Raw genomic sequence first — 21884 nt, forward strand, 5'->3', positions numbered from 1 at the left:
AAGAATGGCCATCTTCACACAATACTAGAACTGTTGATATTTTATTGCATTACCACATCTCATTATTGTGTAGTAAATGCTATTATTTATGGCCACTACTTAATCTGATGTGAGAGAGAGAAATTATTGAAGGCTTGACATCTGAGGAATAGGCATTTTATTGGGATGAAGGACTGACTAAGAAGAGTCAATGGTCCTTCATCTGCCCCTCAGATCATTAACTCCAAGTGGTTATTTGCTCCCAGCACTGTCCTGAGCCCAGGTTGTTATTGCTGTGATATGTAGATGAAGGAGAATATATTTTAAATGCTTTAATATGTACGCGATGCTCATGAAGGGTGCCAGATTGAAAGCATTGGAGTCTGAAGTCATCCGGTTATGCACTTGGCTGGTTCCAAGTTACAGAGAGATGCTTGACCTTGAATGACCACCTTGCAAGAAGGAGAAAACATACTGTTTTGCTGAACTTCAAGAGACTTACAGAGCAGCAGCATAGCAGTATCCCAAAGTTAAGCATTTTTATCCAGTAGAAAAATGAGACTGTTAACTAAATTTCTACTCAAATCTATTTAGTATAATGCCAATACTGGTGTGCATGGGAGATGTAGTGGTGGTGGTAGTAGTGTTATGATACGCAGTTGCTTTAAGATAAAAAAATAAGTAAATGTTGCCCAGCTGACATGGCTCAGTGGTTGAGCATCAGCCTATGAACCAGGAGGTCACAGTTCAATTCCCAGTCAGGACACATGCCTGGGTTGCGGACTCGATCCCCAGTGTGGGGCATGCAGGAGGCAGCCGATCAATGGTCCTCTCTCATCGATGTTTCTATCTCTCCCTCTCCCTTCCTCTCTGAAATCAATAAAAATATATTTAAAAATAAATAAATAAATGTCCTATTACCAAAGCACCAAGCCACTTAAGCAGCAATCTTTTTAACAACTGGTGTGTGTGTGTGTGTGTGTGTGTGTGTATTACAACTTTTCCCTTAATTTTCTAAAAATTAAAGAGTGAGCAGGAAAAGTTGGAGCTATCCATCCCAAAGTTTGTATTATAGAATAAGTAAACCAAGGCTCAGCGTGGAGAAGTTACCTAAGGAGGACCATATTCCTTGTGTTAAGACTGGGAGTAGAGCCCAGGTTTACTGATTCAAAAGCAAGGACTTTTCTACTACACCATGTTGTCTCTCTAAGGGAGGAAAAGTAGCTCTTCTCTGAACCTTTTAAATATTTGGAGCCAAGCATATTCAAACGTGTGCATTATTTTGGCCTCTTAGGCATTTATCCTCCATTCTGATTTTTTCATTCACATTATGATAGGAAAATAATCATCTTTCACACATTTAACCTTCTTAGTATGAAAAAAAAAAACCTTTCAACTTAATATTACATAGCTGGCAGAGTCACAATTCCCAAGTTAAGAAAATTATTTTCATAAATGATACAATATGAAAAAATCTCAACTTCCTTCCTCAGTAAGTGTCTTTTTTAATCTGTCATTTTATTTTCTGATCTTACACATTTTTTTCCTATAGTGATCTGAATTTCTTGGCAACGGTATTCCCTTAAAGGCAGTACCTCTAGAAGAATGGCAAAGTTAAAACTGACAAATCCAATTTAAATTCCCATTACGGACTAATCTCAATTAACTGGAACCCAATTTTTAAAAAATCTTTAATGTATTTGTACTTGTACTGTATTTTTTAAAGGGCAATGCAAATTCCAAGATTTTAAGGATTTCATTTTTATGTAATTTTACTGTTTAACATACTTAGAGAAAGTATCAAGTGATTCTAAAAATTCAGATCAGCCTTTGCCTTTTTTTGTAAATTGGGATTACAATTCTTATTTGAATAATTCTATGTAGCACCCCCAGATACAGGTATCAAGGAATGGAAGGGGCCGGGGGAGGGGACTATCAATGCTATGTATTCCGTACTTAGTATAGGGACTTCACATTGACCAATACTTTTAATTAGAATGAAGACCAATGAGGGAAGTCCTTCAGGTGACTTAAGATTTTAATTATAGTTGACCTTTAAACAACGAGGTTTTAACTGCATGGATCCACTTACCCACGGATTTTTTTCAATAAATCGAGTCAGCCCTTTGTATCCCTAGTTTCGGTTTCGCATCCGCAGATTCAACCAACCGCAGATGTGAAAACGGTTTTCGCATTCCAAAGAGCAGTTTCCCAACCTTGGAGTCCCAGCCACTTGGAGAAAACAGTTTTCCCTCTGGGTCTATTGAATTCCTGGATGTGAAGGCAGACTTTGGTTAAGTTTGGGGGGAGTCAACTATAAACTGATGAACAAAAACAGATCCAGAGACAGAGAAGCATCGATCAGGCCATCAAACCTCTGAGGGAAGGCAGGAGAGGTTGGGGGTGGGGGGGGGTGGGGAGGAGGGAGGAAGGGGGAGAGATCAACCAAAGGACTGGTATGCATGAATATAAGCCTAACCAATGGACACAGGCACTAGGGGGGTGAGGGGGGATAAGGACACATATGTAATAATCAATAAAGAATGAAAAATGGAAAAAAAATTATATGCGGAATTTTTTATGGTTTACTGAAATGTTAGTTACTTATGTAGACTCTTATTTTTAATATATTTTTATTGATTTCAGAGAGGAAGGGTGAGGGAGGAAGAGAAACATCAATGATGAGAGAGAATCTTTGATCAGCTGCCTCCTGAATGCCCCCTACTGGGAATCAAGCCTTCAACCGGGCATGTACCCTGACCAGGAATCTAAGCAGTGACCTCCTGGTTCATAGGTTGATGCTCAACCACTGATCAACACCTGCCAGGCACTTATGTGTACTCTTAATAAATTTAATTGCACAGTACAAAACATCATCCAAAGTTCAAGTTGTAAAAATGCAATAATGGAAATAAGACAATAGGAAAACTTTATTCTAATTATCACAATTCATACAGTTTTGCCCAGCAGTGTCCCAGAGGCAACACAAACGATTAAAATGAGACAATTTTCCCCAAATCACCCTCAATTAATTTTGGATCATTTTCAATGAAATGTAAACTTGAAAGAAAAAGAAATAGTATAACTAATGAAACTAATCTTCTTAAGGTCACTACCACAGGGCTCTGACTTAAGTCCTACACATTTTAAGTTTGGTGTATCAAGATTTATATGCAGAATTTTGACAGTATGCAGGGGGTAGGGGGACCTAACCACCCCTCGTTGTTCAAGGGTCAACTGTAGTCTGAAAGTCCCTCCATCTTGCCACATTTTCTCACATATTCTATCTAACATAGGGGTGAATATAGAAGCAATCACTTTCTCAATATTCCAGGTTAATTCTGTCTACACTGGCACATTTACCAAAAGATACGGCACTCAGTAGTTGCTCAATAAATATTTACTGAGTTTATGGATCAATAAATGAATGCAGTATCATGACAATAGAGATATTTTACTTCAGACTTTCCTAAAAATTTAAAATATTCATTTCAGGAGGCAAGTATTTGGTTTGTCAATACAATTATCTGAATGGTAATATTTTTGCCATTGATAAAGAGAAATGCCATGTTTCCTTTGCAGCCAATGAGAACTCCTAAAAGGTTCTACAGACATCCTCATTGGCTATTACTGTTTCCTTGTACCCTGCAGATACTCCTATTAGTCAAGGAGTAGCTGTATGTGGAAAAGGTCACATAATCATTCAAATACATAGCACAACCTCCATACTTGGTTTTGCAAAGACTAACAATTATGGAGTATAGACACAAGCTTATCTATACAATAACCAAATAAGTTTTTAAAGTTTAAAACAATGCAATTACATTTACTTAGCACTCAATAAATATAACAAAATATATCAGTGGAACAATCCATTCTTTTCACATTATATAGCTATGTGTTCAATTCCCAAAGTAAATTTAATTGCAGAATGCACTTACCTTGGTAGATCCAGAAGTATGAGAATCAAAAAGGAGACAGCTGAATAAAGGTCACCCTTGTAATTCCTGTAAACAAATTAAGCAATTAGGCCAAATTATCCTTCAAACATGTGTACAAGCAAGTCCAAAACAGTACTTATGAGGGAAAGGAAGAGACACATGTGGGGTGGGGGTGGGAGTGGGCATGGGAGTTGTGAATATGACTTCATTTTATAATTCACAAGGAATAAAAGGGTCAGTTTCTTTAAAAGTCTGCTTGAAACTGCAAACAATTATATTAACTATGTTGCTAATAGAGAATTTCTTATTTATAGATGAGCATACCTACAAGACTATGGAATTCTCACCCACAAAGACTCTCCCAGCTTATTTTCGCTCAATATCCTGCTCATTTTGAGATGAAAAGCCCACAATGTCAGGAAGTTTTCAACAATGTAAACAATTTATAGTAATTGTAATTCCTTATATTAAGATAGTCTTTTACAGTTCACAAAAATGTTCATATACACATTTCATTTAATCCTCGAAAGAACCCTGCTAAAAGATTAGGAGACTGAGGCCCAGAGAGATTAAATGGCTTACACAAACACAAACATGAATAGTGGTAGAGCCAGGACTAGATTCCATGTCTCCTTACTTTTGGTTCGGTCATGTTTCTAATGTCCCACATTACTTCCTTTATTTAAGTTACAAAATTAACTACAGTGGAGTCTTGACTTACGAGTGTCCCGACTAACGAGTTTTTTGAGATACCAGCTGTCTCTCAGCCGATTTTTTGCATTGAGTTGATAGAGTAATTTGAGTTAACGAGCTCCTTAATGAACTCCTTAACGAGCTCGGTCTTGGAACGAATTAAACTCGTAAGTCAAGGCCCCACTGTATATGTTTCCATATGCCACCCTTGATACTGGACAATAGGGCAGGAACTGTGCCCTATAATGATCCCCACTAATTACTCAACTTGAGAGATACACCTCTCTGATTTCTATAGCGTCACATAGTTTTAAATATGTGTGTGGTATGTGTGTATTGATATATATTATTGACATAGAAATATGTTAACAATATATTGATAAATGAAAAAGTAATTAGAGTGTGAGTTTTGCTTAGAAAAATATATATGCAAAATATATCATTCTCTTCTTTCTGTGTATTTGTATTTTCTAATTTTTCTATAATGAACATGTATTACCCATATATTTAAAAAGCTGTATGTTTTAAATTCTTCAAAAACCATTTTAGAAAAGGCAATTAAAGTGGATAAAATAAAGGAAAATGAAAACTAACATTATAATATATTATGATTGGCACTTAATTAACTTTATGGCCCCAATTTAACAATCAAGTAATCTCAAAACCTATTTTTCTAAATGTTTGAGGCAAAATCTCAATAATAAAGGCAACAATTTAAAATGTACTCATAGGCCCAGCTGCCGTGGCTCAATGGTTGAGCGTTGATCTATAAAACAGGAGGTCATGGTTTGATTCCCTGTCAGGGTACATGCCCGCATTGTGGGTTCAATCCCCAGTGCGGGTACAGGAGGCAGCCGATTGAAACTCTCTCATCACTGATATTTCTCTCTCTCTCGCCCTCTCTTTTCCTCTCTGAAATCAATAAAAATGTTTTTTTTTAATTTATCCACAGTAAATCAAGAGACACAGTAATATCTAAATACATTTTTTAAAGTAGGCCAATAACAGCATTGTCACCTTTGACAAAGATCACCAAGGTGACCTTGTAATGACAATACAGTATTATATTATTACTAATGATCTCCATATCCAATACACTATATATAAATCATTCATAATAGACTGAAGTGGTGCTCTTGATTAGTTGCAATCTAATTGCCGATGTGCATTTTCATCACTGTTAATGTTTCTCACAAAAGCCAGAGTTCTGCTCAAGTGTTCAAGTGGTTCCATAATGGAACTAAGAATCTTTCAAGGGAAAACATTTCAGAAAATACTTGGGTCTCGACTACAAAAAAATACTTCTGGCTCTTTGGCCACATATACCAGAGTAAGTCTGTAGAAACTGGCTTCATATTCATCAATCTGATTCTGTAAAGAGGCTAGCAAAAAATGCTATAAAAAATAAACTGCCCCATATGCAGCATTTGCCTTGGTGAGATACACAGAGGGCTTGGAAACAAAAGGACTTTAAAATAGCATAGCTCTTCTCTGCTCACTTCTCAACTGCCTTCAGACTGAAACCATTAAAAGGGTATCTCCCATTTATGATTAGAGAAGGCCAGTTCATACATTGATCTATATAAGATCCCCCAGGTTAGTTGCCATCATTTACCAGTTTGAGATATGTACAGCTTCCCTCACCTTTTACCTCTATTTGACTCAAGTATTCATTTCCAAAAAGAGAAACTGTTGGCTGTCTTAATACTGCATGTGGGCTAGCTACCATTGAAGAAGAAAAAAAGCTAGATTGTCTGACAGAACTATCATCGAATGCAACCAAATAATGCATACTAGAGGCAAAAACAGCAGAAGCCACACATGTTAGAAATGCATCTCACAGAACTGACTATTAGTTTTGGAGACAGGCTGGAGCCTGCAAGCCAAGTCCTAAATCCAAACCTGAACAGCTCATTAAGAGACCCCGAGTTTCATTAGTCCTATTGCTTCTTGTTTGGTCTTACATAGAGAATAATAGTCTACATCCTTCAGTTCTCAGCTTCCTAAAATGAAACTATCATCTGAGCTTGGCTATGGAGATGAAATGCATAAGTTGGAGGTGAGTGGAAGAAGGGTCTAGAAGTCCGGTCCAAAAAAATATATACATATATGTGAATATGCATAAATATGTATATAAATAAATATCTCAGATGGATTTTAAAAGTATAATTTCTACTTGATTATAAAATGGCATGTTTTTATGTGGTTTTCAATAATTACTCAATTATATACTAATTATACCTATAACACCTATATTAACACTATTATTTTAAAGGGACTTTGGGATTCATATAGGTCACTTTATTTTACTAATGAATATATTGCTACACACACTTTGAAACCTCTAATGCTATTTTTCTAATGGGACATTTACTCAAAGACCTCGTAGAAAATAATTGTGTTAATAACAGAGACAGTTTCCCCATTACAATGATCAGTGCTCTCAGACAATTAATGCTATAACATTCTGTATTGTCACTATCTTCCTCAGGGCCTAAAGAACTTCTAGGTTCACATTAAAAAAGCTTCAGCTTTTTTTTCCTGGCAATATGGACATTTCTAATGATGAGACCTGCCAAAACTTGTCAATGCTATTTTTCTTCTTTTCCATTAGAGGTGACTGTGGCTGAATAGCCAAGTAATCTATACTCTAACTTCACTTAATTGTTTTTACTACATGGCATGAAGGAATCTAGTGAGTAATCACTTCTGTTTTACATGAAGCAAATTGCTAGTGCTTTCCACAGCAATATGAAGAAGACTTAACTAACCTAATCTCCCTTGAACGTGTTCAAATCCTGACAGAATAAACTCAGCCCTCTAGGTTTGCCAGTGAGTGAAGAGTAGATTGGATTCAGAGAGATGCAAATAAAAACTACAATGAGGTATCACCTCACACCTGTCAGAATGGCTACCATGAACAAATCAACAAACAAGGCCCTAACTGGTTTGGCTCAGTGGATAGAGCATCAGCCTGCGGACCAAGGAGTCCCAGGTTCGATTCTGGTCAAGGGCATGTACCTTGGTTGTGGGTACATCTCCAGTGGGGGGGGGTGTAAAAGGCAGCTGATCGATGTTTCTCTCTCATCGATGTTTCTAACTCTCTATCCCTCTCTCTTCCTCTCTGTAAAAAAAATCAATAAAATATATTTATTAAAAAAATCAACAAACAAGTGCTGGCAAGGATGTGGAGAAAAGGGAACCCTTGTGCACTGTTGGAGGGAATGCAGACTGGTATAGCCACTATGAAAAACAAAATGGAGTTTCCTCAAAAAATTAAAAACTTCCTTTTGACCCAGCAATCCCACTTCTGGTAATATACCCTAAGAATTCCCAAACACCAATCAGAAAGAATATATGCACCCTGATGTTAATTGCACCATTATTCACCATAGCCAAGATCTGGAAACAGCACAAGTGCCCATAGCAGATGAGTAGATAAAAAAGCTGTGGTACATTTATACAATGGAATACTATGCAGCTGTAAAAAAGAAGAAAGTCTTACCATTTGTGACAGCATGGATGGACCTGGAGAGTATTATGTTAAGTGAAATAAGTCAGTCAGAGAAATACAAATACCATATTATCTCACTAATATATGTAATCTAATGAACAAAAATAAACTGACAAAGGAAATGGAACCAGAAGCATGAACACATGGAACAGACTGGCCAGTCCCCAAAGGGAGGGTTGTGGGCAATGACTGGATAAAGAAGGTGAAGGAACATATATGCATATCCTATGGACACAGACAATAATTTGGTAAAGGCCAAAGAAGAGGGAAGCAGAGGAGGGAGGAGGGAGGCAAAAGGGGGGAGGGGAGGAGGATTCCTGCAATAATGTCAACATTAAAAAAATTAATTAAAAACAAGAATAGATTGGGTCAATAGATCTCAATTTTTTTCTGTCTGTACACCTCTTTAGACAGAGAACCAGTTGGCCCCAGTTACAACTGATAAATTCCTCTCCTTCCAGTACCATCTTTCAAGGACAATAGGTTTATCCTTCTTATTATTTATTACATAAACTTCACTTCTAAGGTGGTAATATTTATTTCTGTGGCGGTTTTTGTTTCCTCTTTGTTTTGCAAATGTATTTTTTCTGTAATGAAAGTTATACAGATTTATAATTGAAAATCTGAAAAATATGAAAGGAATAAAGGAAAAAAATCACCTATTACTCACCCCTAAGATAATCATTTCAGAACTTTTGTGCATCTTTTTCCAGTCCTTTTTTCTTTCTTACACATTGGGAATATATAATTTTGTATCATGCTTTATCACTTGATAGGATAACATAAACATTTTCCATTTATCATACAATATTTGTAAACATCAACTTTAATGGCCATAAAATATTACATTGTCTAGATGTACCATAAATCACTAGCAATTCCCTTGTTGAACATTTAGGTTCCTTCATTTTTTCCTCCATTAGAAATAAAGCTTGGTGAAAATCTTTGCAAATAAAGCTATTTCTGTACCTCACATTATTTCTTTAGGACAAATTCCCAGAAGTAGAATTACTGGGTCAAATGGTATGAGCATTTTTAAGGCTTTTGCTGCAAACTGCCAACTCCATGGTAACTAACACTTCATCATGTCCTTATTATTCAGTCATTTATTCAACCAACACTTACTAAACACCTACTATGTATATGGCAGGCACTGTGCTAGGCAATAGGAATGCAATAATAAACAAAACCCACACAAAGTACACGCTCTCATGGAGCTAATATGCAAGTAGAGTTGATAAATTATTAATAAATAAAAGTACAGTGTGATGCTAGGTCATGATAAATAAAATGAGGAAAAATAAAAGTGGTTAAATGAACAGAAAATGAAAACTCATGATAGGACTCCTTACATAGGATGGCCAGAGAAGACCTCTATGATGAAGGAATATTTGATCAAAGACCTGAATGAAGTGAGAAAGTAAGCCTGTAAAAATCTTAGAGAAAATTCATTTCGGGCAGAGGAAATAGCAAGTGCAAAGGCCCTGAGAGACCAAAATGCATGGTATGTTTAAGAAACAAAATGGAAGGCATTGTGTTATGAGCAAGGTATATTGGGGAGAATGGTAAAACATGAGGCCCAATAAACAGTCATGGACCAAATCATGGAGGGCCATGTAGGTCCTGGTAAAGATTTTTTAAATTATTTTCAAAATTTTATTTTAAGTGTGATAAGAAGCCAGCTATTGGAGGGCAGAGAGTTGGAGAATCCAATTATCTTATTTATATTTTAAAGGATTACCCTGGTTGTTGTATAGAAAATTATATGGGGCAAAAAATATATATGGTCATCAGTAAGAGGCTATTTCAGCAGTCTAAGTGAAAGGTGATGGTGGTTTGATCCAAGGTATTAATGAAGAAATGAGGAGATAATGATTCAGATAGAGTATATGGTTTAAAGGTAGAGTCAACATTTGTTAATTGTTTGTATGAAAAAATAGTAATCAAGAAATTGTCTAAGGTTTGAGACTTGAACAATTGCACTGAGAATGATCTTACAAAACAAAACAAAAAAAAACCTTGTGTTTATCGTTTCTCATTTGCATTTATTTTAATTATTGAAAATTGAGTTTTTTCCACCTTTACTGGCCATTTTTATTTCCTTTAATGAGGCATTTCATTATTTTCTGGTTTTCCTCCTACCTCTCAGACCTTATTCTCACTTGCTCTCTTTTGAAGACTCCTCTTATTTCACCAACCTCTTAAGTTCAACGTTTCTCATGATCTCATCTTTGCTTCTCTTATTCTATATATACTCTCTAGGTGAACTCACCTTCCTATTGCTATGATTTCAACTACTACATTGACTAATGACACAGAGATCTCTACCTCCAGACCTGATCTGCAGATCTGTAATTTCCATCTGTCACAAATCCACTTCATCTGGATGTCTTAATGGTATCTCACATTAAAGAAATCCAAACCTGACCTCATTATCCCCACCAAAATGGATTTTTTCTTCTATGTTCCTTATATTGCTTAATGACATTACCTTATTTACCAAACCAAAAGCCTCAGTCACTCCTCTCTCCCTCACACTCTATATGTAATCAATCCCCAAGACCCACTGATGCTAACTTATGAGTGGCTCTCAAATTTTTCTCTTCCTTTCCATATTTATTGTCACTGCCTCTGGTTCATATCCTCATCTTTGGTAACCGTTTCAACACAGCCTCTCAATGTCTAACTGCTACTACACTTACTCCACTTCAATCCACTCTTCATACAGATGTCACCCAAAGTTGGTGACCCAACCCCCTTCCCCACCTTAAAGTCCCTCATCTAATTCAATAGACTGCTATAAAGTAGTACATTGTATGATTTTGGATAACATTAGAAAAACCACCATTCTCCAGTCTAACTCTCCATGCAGGAAAACCCTAACACATTCATTCATTTAATAAATATGGTCTAAGCACCTTCTGTGTGTCAGGCACATAGAAGTAAAAATAAGACATTATCCCTGAACTCTGTTCCCCAGAACTGGATAGGAAATAAAATTCTAGGTTAGTACTCTCCATTGCTAATTTAGCCTTGTGTCCTTTTATAATCTTCTGCCATGTGGAATGCAATTATTCATATTCTCCAAAAAATTCCTAACTGTTCTTTAAAAGCCAATTCAAATGACATACCCTTTATGAAACCACTAGTGCCCCAGTGCACGGATTCGTGCACATTGAAAGAAAATTAATTAGAAGGTGGCTGGCAGGGTGGGACTGGGTGAGATGGGCCAGACATGCCCTGGAGCCAATCTCTTGCAGTCCCTCCTGGTTGGCTGCACATGGGGTGGCACCACCGCTGGAAGGGCGTCTGCGGAGTGAGTGGGGTCCCTCTGGCATGTGGCATGTGGGATCCCTCAGCCTGGCCTGCGGGGATCGGGCCAAAACCAGCTCTCCGACATCCCCCGAGGGGTCCTGGATTGTGAGAGGATGGTTCTTGGGTGACACACCCCAGAATCAGGCTCCCTCAGCTCGGCAGCTCCTGTGTTGAGTGTCTGCCCCTACTGGTCAGTGCACGTCATACCTACTAGACGGTCAGGTGGTTGGACGATTGCTTAGCTATATATATATATATATATATATATATATACCTTTGAGCTTCCAGAGAATTCTAAATATCCCTCTTCCAGAGCATCTCTTATATGATAAGAATATGTTTTTATGTCTGCCTCCTTCACTAAGTGGTTATGTGGCTTTTTTATGGCTTTTTATCTCTGGGTAAACAGAGGAGTTTAAAAAGTTTTGGTGAATGAATGAATGACTGAATGAACAGATGAAGTTCTTTTCTTCATGAAGATTGTTTTATGATGCACAACCAAAACCATGCAATACTAAAGTCTTTGGGGGGGGTGGAGGCCAGTTCATGTATCTTGGGGTCTTTGTGTAAAACACCTGAGACTTCAAGACCCATTGCACCAGAGCTTTGTGTAAATGTTGATTCTTTTTCTGCCTTTTCAATAACAAAGCAGCCCCAAGGATTTTGCTAAATGTCTATCGCAGCTTTACACATTTTCTTAAACATCTTTTATTCCATGTTTTAGAGAAATATATTGTTAAAATTTTCTTTATTCCATGTTAAATTTCCCTTAAATATATTTCTCTTGCACTGAATTCTAATTGTTTACATTAAAATTACCTCACTTTCACAAGTTGTCCAATGTTTCATCAATGCAATATCTCAAACAGAGGAAAAGAACAAAACAATGAAAAAAATGTAGCACCCTTGTGTTAACACTTCATAGATTCACAACCAAAAATAAATGGTATCACACCTAAGTGTTGACATTTTATTAGACTAAACATAAAAGATAAATCACAAATGCACTAACATATGGATATGTGCATAGAGTAAATCTGCAATAAACAGAATCAACCCAGGAAATAGGTGTGTTATTTTAGCTCCTACCCAAGATAATTGAAAAAATGTATGAACCAAAAACAATATAAAGAATAATATTTCACATTATACTTATAATTATCTAATATAGACATAAAAAATTGGTCAGATTTGAAAAAAGAATATAAGTCATAGCCAGGTAGCTCAGTTGGTTAGAGAACTATCCCCATATACCAGGTTGTGGGTTTGATCCCTGGTCAGGGCACGGCACTTGCAAGAATCAACCAATGAATACATAAATAAGTTGGAACAACAAACTGATGTTTCTCTCTCTCTTTCCCTTCCTCTCTGTTTAAAATTGTAAATAATTATTAAAAGAAAAAATTTAAAAATTAATCAATCCCAGTATTTCAGTGAATGGCCCAGAGCGTCCTTTCTCATAAACCTATATATTACCTCAAGTCTTGGAAACAGTTGAAATAAAGAAAAATGAAGTAAGGGAGGGAAGAAGGAGGAGAGAGAGGAAGGAAGAAATGAGAGTGATTTTATTCATATTTCAAGGCACAAGAATCTTTTCAAGGCTAAGTGATAGGCATCAGTTAGCCAATCAACTGCATAGCCTTCTCCTTTTAAGAGGTTACCAGATCTCATTAGTGAAATTAATACTATCTTTCCAAAAGGAATTTCCTATTTGACTTGCATAGTGATTCTGTCAAAGCCTCCCTACATAGCTTAAAGCACTGAACACATAATGAGTCAAAATCACAAAATTTTTTTCTTCGGGCACAGAATAAGCAAATAGGTGATATACTTGTATGTTTCCATAAGTGATGCTTGCAAATCCATGTCAAAAATGTACATATACTTTTCAATAAATATTCCTTTAGCGAAAAATCCCATCCTCACACACATGAACACAAACATATTCTTGGGCTAATAGAGCAGGAGATTCCACTCAAATGCTTGCAATTAAGTAGAGCAGCTTTAAAAAAGAAAAAAACACTATTTAAAAGAGGGAGGTATTGCATAAAGTATAAATGTAAGATGTTGGTCAGAAACATTTTGTTGATAGGAACTGAGTTAACTAGGAACATTTCAGGTCTAGAAGGCTTCCAGTCACTGAGTGGTTTTAGTGTGTTTATACACCTCTATATTTAAGCACAGGCGGTAATTAGCAAGATTGAGACACCTTTAATAAGGCATCATCATAGGTGCAAAGAATGTGTAGCATAAGATGAGTTCATTATCAATAACTTTCCTGAATTAATCATCTCTTAGGACATTTAATTTTAAATGTACCTGAAAAAAACCTGGATTATTGAGATAGGCCATCTGTGGTATCTTTTTCTAATTTCTCTGTACAACTAAAGTTTTCTTAAAATGTCTATATACAGCTGGGACACCGGGATTGCAATATCTAATAAACCAATTGTCCATATAATCTGGCACCTTCTCTTTGACAGGTGTCTAAACCAGATAGAGGCATTAGAAGTAATATAAACACTTAAAATCAACCAATTATGCAAAACAATACAACTGGGAAATTTTCTCCTTTACCTTAACTAGTGATCAAATTTTCCCTGAAGTATGCAAACTAATAGCAATGTACTTCTTTTTTGGCTGCTTTTTAAACCTTCATTTATACAGGCAGCTAAAAATACTAAACTGTGATTCTAAACATTAAAATGAAAATGGATTTCCTTTGATGTAACCCCCCCCACACACACACACACATCTGCATCAGCCTTCTGAATATTTACAACACCATTTATCTAAATAGAAAAATTGAAAAATAAATATATAGTAATTTTGAAAGGAAAACTAAGACTATAACTCCAGGACATCATTTGAATGAACAGTCAAAATTCACCGATCAGGTATTTGGAACCCTGCAGACGATTGACTGATTTTTTTCTCATTGTACATCCAAATGCCAAGCATCTGCTGAAAGGTTAGAGGAAATCGACATGACAAAGAGGATAAGACACAGATAGATACTAGGAAATCTACATGTTCAACAATAACAATTGACTAACATTTTCATATTTTACTCAGATATCCTGGTATTACATAGCTATAGCTTAAGTAATAAAAATAACCCAAATAACTAAATATATATGCAATTGAATACCCCAAAACTGGATATTGATGTCAATATTCCCTAAAATGTAAAAATAAAAATATAATTTTCTTAAACTTTTAAATCACTACTTCATTCTATCTTTAATAATTCCATCTGGGATATTTATAATTTGAAATTCTAGGCACTTTCAAACAGAAAAATATCTGATGACATATAGTGTAGATGTAGACTTAGGTCACCATTATTTTTTCATTACTAAAATCCTTTTTGGGAATCACTCTTTCTTAGCCATAATATAGAAATTTGTTCACAACTATAAATTTACAAAAAATATATTAGTTTCTTGAGACCCATAGCTGATAATATTACAAAGGTTTTAACATGGACTGCAATTCAGCTTGTGATTCCAAAATTCCATTTTGTAAGTTTTAATCAGCCACAAAAATGTTAAAACGGCCCTTGTTGGTGTGGCTCAGTTGGTTGCAGCATGGGCCCCTACACTAAAAGGTGGCAGGTTCAATTCCAGGTCAGGGCACATAATCAGGTTTCAGGTTCCATCCTTGGTCAGGGCATATACAGGAGGCAACCAATCTATGTTTCTCTCTCACAGCAATAGCAATCTCTCTCTCTCTCTCTCTCTCTCTCTCTCTCTCTCTCTCTCTCTCTCTCACACACACACACACATACACACACACACACACACACACATTCTCTCCCTCTCTCTCGCCCTTCCTCTCTCTAAAATCAAATAAATAAGAAATAAAAAGTTAGAACAGAATATGAGAAACATTAAAAGGCGATTTCCTCATTGTCAACTACTTATCAACTGACAACTTTAGTCAATTAAAATTAAAACAATCAGAATGCTTTATGGTGACAAGTAAAATGAGTGTTACAGATTTTAAAGAAATGTATTCAAATTCATTTGGTCTCTGCAATAAAAATGTGGGGCATATGTAGTTTAATACAATTATTTTTATATTTGAAAAGGAAAAATAACCAATCCTCCCAGAAAATTCAAACATCATTTACACTTTATTGTGATCACTAACTAGGCTTCCTCAAAGTCTACGGAATCATAATTTGAAAGAATATATTTTTTTCAATGAAATAGCTATTATGAAACTATTTACAGCTATGAATATCCTCATAGAACAAAAATGCTCTGTAGCATATATAAATACCAATAGGAATACACAAATCAAACCTCTATTTCTGTGATTATTTTTAAAGAACTGCTTGAGTAGGGACAAAGAGGGCTGCAGTAAAATTCTCAGGAAAATGACAAATATGGTACTGATTTTTGTTCTGCTTAATCATTTGTTGCTTGCAAATTCAATTCCCCAGCCTTTTACAGTTACTTTCAGGGACCAACAGGCTGGCATGAAATTAAATTAACAAGCAGGTTCCCATCCTGAATTAGTGACTCGCAGCTGTCTGTCCCGTCTAGTTTCCATGGCAGTAGAAGAATAGGTAGAAAATGAGGTGCAGGAATTGTAAGAAGCCAACATATCAAACTCTTTAAGTTGATTTCTTTAAACCGATGAATAAGTACTGGGGGAGAAAGGAGGAGGCAGAATTGAAGTTAAAGTTCTTAATTTCCTGGCTTGTTGAAAAGGCCAGTGTGTTTTTGTTTCTGTAATTGCTGAGGGATATGAGTAACATCCCTTATACATATCATACAAAGCTGTAGATTCAGGATGACATTTAGTTCATTCGGTATTTTATAGTAACCCAAGAGTGTTTAAGGTACTCTGCATGTGTTTTAAAGTGTTTCATTTTTTCTTTCTTTTTTGACAGAGGTATTAAAATTCATCAGCCTATTAAATGACTCCAAAACATCCAGAGACTAAGTAAAAAATTCTCTCAACCAACCAGATGTTTGTTTGCATCAACCCAAACAGCTGGATGGTTGACGGAACTTTTCACTCACATATTTGGGCATCACCTAGATACAGCCATAGAGACCTGTCATAACTATCCAGAAAAAAACATATTAATCTTGGCATATACCTACCATAAACAATGATAATAAGGCTCCAGGCATGAGCTTCACAGAGGATGATCCACTGATACAAAAAGAGATTATTTAACACATTTTCTTGTGTCCATTTCCCAATTAATTTCTCCACTCATACAGTTAGAGTAGGACGGGGATGGAGAACCCAATATTTCAAAATCATTACATCATATTGCTAACATCATCCAAGAGGTAGTGGTTAGTTGGCATATATGCCATGTTTCACCATATGCTATTGTTTACCTAAAGTGGAGGCTTGGACAGGAAGTAAAATTCAGAATTTTTTTTAAGTTGTAAACCATCCAAGATTATACTTCCAGGTCTACAAATGAGTCCTGACATTATATAATAACTTAACAGGCTTTATTTATCAGAGTCTAAATTATTTTCAAAATATTAGGGATCCAACATCAACTGTGAAAATATTTATTACCTCCAATTAAAACCAGTTTGTTTTGACTATAGAAATGTTATCAGTGCAACTGATATAAATATTTATTATATAATAATTTTCAGTTTATGCCATATAGTCCAATTTCTTCAGCCCTTTTTCATGGGTTCCAAATGTAAGCAATTGTGTTGGTCTGGTTAAATTGTACCACAGTACATCTAGCAAACTACAAAAACTCTATACATCATATAAATTGTCAGAGTAGAGTACTACATACTGAAGAGACACCTATGGTTGGACCATCAGGGTTGTTAGGAATAATCAAAAACTGTGTGAAACCTTTTATAGCATTCACTTGCTCAAGCTAGCTGGTTCTATTTGATATTTACTTTCTCAGTTCTAAAAAAGTCAATGGAAAACAGAAAGGAGTAGAAATAATACATTATTAAGCCAGATTTCAGAATGTTTCACATTTTAGGGGAAGGAAAAATAACAGTAAGCTCCATTTAAAAGAGATTCTGATTTAATATGCAGAATATGCATATGATATAAAGCAGTTATTGTATATGTGAACAGTTCTGAAATTTGATTCCTTTTAATTTTATTCTATTAGCAGAAGCTATATTTCCAGCTATGGATATATGCTATTGATCAGAATTGCTAAAAACGATCCCTTTCGATATTCTTCATCATTTAATGTACCTGTAGTTGTGCTAGTAATCCAGTTCAAACCTTTTTTCCAAATGGTAAATGATGGGAAATTTCTTTTGTGTGTGTGTGTGTGTGAAGTATGCACGGACTACTACTTTTGAGGGTAAATTGACAGGAAATTAAAGAAATATATTATTTTAATAGAATTATGATACATGTTTTATATATGATGCATGGCATTCTCTTGAGATTGCGTCTAAGTGTGTGTATGTGTTTGTGTGTATATGACAGAGAGAACAAATAGGCGAGTACTAAGAAAATGTTTTCACTTTTAAAAATTAATCACTGAGTCAAGTATTCAAAGTACTGGTCTTCTTTTGACCTCAGGTCAGTAGGTAAGTAAATAAACAAATAAATCACTTCTTTTGGAAACCTCGGGGAATTTATTAACCATAATCTATACCAAGCACTTGATAAATATACTTAAAGCTGAAAATAATAGGCTTTCGGGAAAAGCAAGCTTCAAGCAAAAATTACATGGTTTCTAATTGCTATCTGTAACCCCGAATGGAATAAAAAATTTGTTATATTAATTAATATTGACCCTTCCTACCACTTCCAAGTTTTTAAAGCTGTCATGGAAAATAAAGATCCACACTAAGCCTTCTGTTTTCAGAGGCAACATATCAGAAGTATATTTTGCAGTTTGAAATTTTAATGTAATATTGTACTATCATACAGAATAAACTTAAATGTTTGACTGTTCTGCTTCAGCACAAATCTTTGTATTGAAGGCATCAGAAAGGTACAATGGCTGTCAGCGTTATTTACACATATGATAGCTGAATTGAAACAATGAGGCCTTTAGGGTATTCTGACTTCCAATTAGGCCTTTGAATGAGATGGTAGTTATGCATAATCTGATTTTACTTTTTAACACACATGTTTGAATATTTTGGAACCTCACTTAATCACCCTTATAGCACAGTGATTCCACAAAGCATTCTTCCCTTCAGCCCCAATGTATAGTTTGTCAAGTGACATGACCGTTTCTAATTTTATAATTGGGACTTAGAACTAATGGCAAATGATTCATGTATTCAAAAAATGTTCATTTTCTACTACGTGCCTGGCATTGTTCAGGGACAAGACTCTATAAGTTTTATTGTGCAAATTCTAACATTTCTTCTTAGAGTTGTTTTCTAGAAACACCTGTTTTTCAAAAAACATTCCAGGGGACAATCTGAAAACTTTTAAATAACATTTAGAGCATAGATTCATTTTAGAAATTACATGACCCCTTTCGAATGCATCTTGTGACTCTCTTTTGTTAGCAATAAAAGGTTCCAACATGATTTTGGCATACTTGAAAGTTCTTAACTACCCGTTAAAAACAACTTTAAAATAGTAAATCACTCAACACACCACCAAAACAAAGTCTTATGAACTTGGACAAAAATGGCAAGACTGGGATTCTGCTTTTCCAGTTATTCATTTTAAGGGTCATACTATGTCTTATGAAAATTCTCTTTCCCCCCACATTGCAGATATGAAGAGCAAGGGGTGAGAGTGAGCAAGCAAGCCAGTGTTGGGTAATCATGGAGCAGAATGTAAAGCTGTGGATCTCCTTTTAATAAAATAATAATAATCTTTCCTCCTTAGACTGTACTCTTTCTTGGCAGCACTGGAGTAACTTATGCTCCAAATCGAAAGTCTTTGGACTAGGAAGATGAACTAGGATATTTCCGCCGAAAGATAATAATAGAGAAGACATTTGCAATGTCTTCCCCGAACAGGTTAAGAGTACAGATTGATTCTCACGGTATAGTGTACCTGGTTTGTTAATTTTAATCATAAAATAACCGTCTAAAATTCAAGGAAGCTGTCTATGACCCTTATCACAAATGCGATCAATTAAACGCTAATCTAACAGTTCCTATTAGAGTCCACTGGGGTGTTTCATTTCCTTTTGGTTTCTAAAACCGATGGTTACTAATTTTCCTTCTATGGAACCAGAAACTTCTTTTTCTATTTCTTTGGGTCACCTCAAATACACCTCCAGATTAACATCCCAAGGGAGAAAAGAAAAACTAGAAAGTTCAGGGCGTCTCCTATCCAATTGCTTCATATTGGAGATGTAGAGTTTTTCTCCACATATTAGCATATCGCCAGTAGCAGTGATGCAGATCAGCTAAACCAGAAGCTGCCTAGGGCAAGCTCGAGCAGCAAACCAGCCCCCGTCCCCACCCCTACTCTCCCCGTGGCGAAATAGACTTCGAGACGGCATCTATGAGTGGAGTGAGATCGTCTGTCTCCGCAATTGTAAACAACCAGCTGCACTAGGTTCAGTGAAATGTTTAAATACACTCCTGACTGCAAACACATCCACTCACCAAGTCACGCCAACAATCTCCCCTTCTCCACCTCTAGGAAAAAGCATCCTGAAACTGAATTGGCAATCCGCCGGTTGTGGCGTGGAAGAGAGTGAGATTACATTTCCCCAGGCATGCCGAGAGGGTACTGGGCGCTTGGCAGGTGCGCTGGTCGCTGCTAGATTCCCGGGACCACGTTTCAGGATGAAATGTGAAAACGCACAAACCCGCACAGCTGAGCGCCTGCTTAAAGCCAACACCGACAGTTCCCAGGGCAGCAACTGCTGCGTAATGACTGCCTCTTTTGACAAAGATTGGGGTATAAGGAGGACGCTACCGGTGCGGCCCCAGACGGCGCAGGTTAGGAGGTCTTGAAGTTCTCCCCTCTCCCCGAACCTGGGCTCCCCGGGTGAGATTCGAAGAGAAATTCAGAAGCAAACAGGTACTAAAGTGGGTCCTAGCTCCTGGGTATCTTCTGAGAAACGGCAGGAGCAGGACCGGAGTGGCCGAGCCCGGGGGCGGACGCTCCAGGTGGGAGAGATGCCCGAGGAGAGGCGCCCCCTAGTCTCTTCTGAGACCAAGGACCCTGTCCCCCGCGTCCAGGTCCACTTGTTAGAGCGCCTGGGATCTGCGAAAGAGCCCGGGCGAGGACACCCACCCCTTTCAGAACCGGAGGAGTTGGTGAGCAAAAGTGTCTCCTGAGAAGCCCAGCGAGCCCTTGAAGGGCAGCGCCCCCAGGGCTCCCTTGAACTGCGAACGAGGCCGACCTCCCATCTGCCCCGGGTGGCCCCGAGCCCGGCAGGGACCAAAGGAAGAAGGAGCAGAGGTTCTGCCACCTCCGGCAGGACTCCCAGAACAGACACAGCTCGCCGCTCACAGCCGGGAGCGACCCATCCGCCGCCCGCAGCCTCGGGGCGAAGTTCGCCTGGAGTCCTTGGGTTGGGAGGAGGGCGAGTCAGAGAAAGAAACGCACCTACCTAGTCCAGGCGCAAGTTTCGGTGTCGTCCCCAGGTGCGGTCCCCCGCCCTCTTGCCAGGTGCTCAGCCCTGCCGGACGCTGCCTGCGCCCGGGACTTCAGGCTTCTCAGCCGGTTCCTGCGGGAAACGACTGTAAATCCACATTACTGTTCGAGCTGCCGCTCGCGCCCCCCCATCGCTCTCCTCCGGCCGGGGGCAGTGGTGCTCTCAGCCGGTAGCTGCCGAGGGCAGGGACCGAACCTGGCTACCACCACGCCTGTGGACGCCCGCTGCCAAGAGGGTGTTTGCGCCCGGGGTCGTACGTGTGTGCGAGAGTGTGTATACGCGTGTGTGTCCGTGCAAGAGAGAGTGTGCGTGTGTGTGCGAGCAGACGGGGTGAGCTCAGCCCCCGGGGCACTCGGAGGTGAACTCCGGGCAAAGCCGGAGCCTGCAGCGCTCCGGGGTGCAGGGCGTCTGCACCGCTGATGGCTGCGTTGATGTTGCCGTGGCCGCCGCCGCCGCGCTCTAAGGCTGGTCGCGGTGGTGCAAAAAAATGTTTCTCCGCTACTCGAGACCAAAAAACCTGCCCTGTCTACTGAGCATGCCCGGTTTGACAGCTCCACAGCCGAGGGTTTTTTTTTTTTTTTTTTTGGTTTTTTTTCCCCCCTTTTCCCTTTTCCCCAAGACTCCGGGTTTTAGCCGCAGCTGAGATAGGGCGAGGGAGAAAGAGGAGGAGGAGGGCTGAGGGAGCAGGTAGCGGGCTGAGGAAGGGAAGTCGAAATGAGAAAAATCTGGGTGTTAGGAGGTGGAGAGAGGGAAGGAGAAAGCTGAGTATGAGAGCAGAGGAAGGAATATGGATCAACAAAATTTAGATTTAGTACCACAATGCGAACCTGGCCACGGGACTCTCATGACCAGCTTGTATTATTTTCCCCCAAGGGTTAGATGG

General features: G+C 37.9%; 1 protein-coding gene across 1 annotated transcript in view; it reads right to left on the reverse strand.

The window, feature by feature from the left end:
• TENM1 (teneurin transmembrane protein 1) overlaps window positions 1-21529 on the reverse strand; it is a 934848-nt gene extending 913319 nt beyond the window's left edge. The window contains exons 1-2 of the mRNA XM_081115196.1: window positions 20957-21529; window positions 3921-3986 (exon numbers count right to left, since the gene is read on the reverse strand). The gene's annotated coding sequence lies outside the window, so the exon portion shown is untranslated. The remainder of the gene's footprint in view (window positions 1-3920; window positions 3987-20956) is intronic.
• Window positions 21530-21884: the final 355 nt, after the last annotated feature.

This window comes from Myotis nattereri (genome assembly GCF_964212035.1).
Source record: "Myotis nattereri genome assembly, chromosome: X".
Taxonomy (NCBI): Eukaryota; Metazoa; Chordata; class Mammalia; order Chiroptera; family Vespertilionidae; genus Myotis; species Myotis nattereri.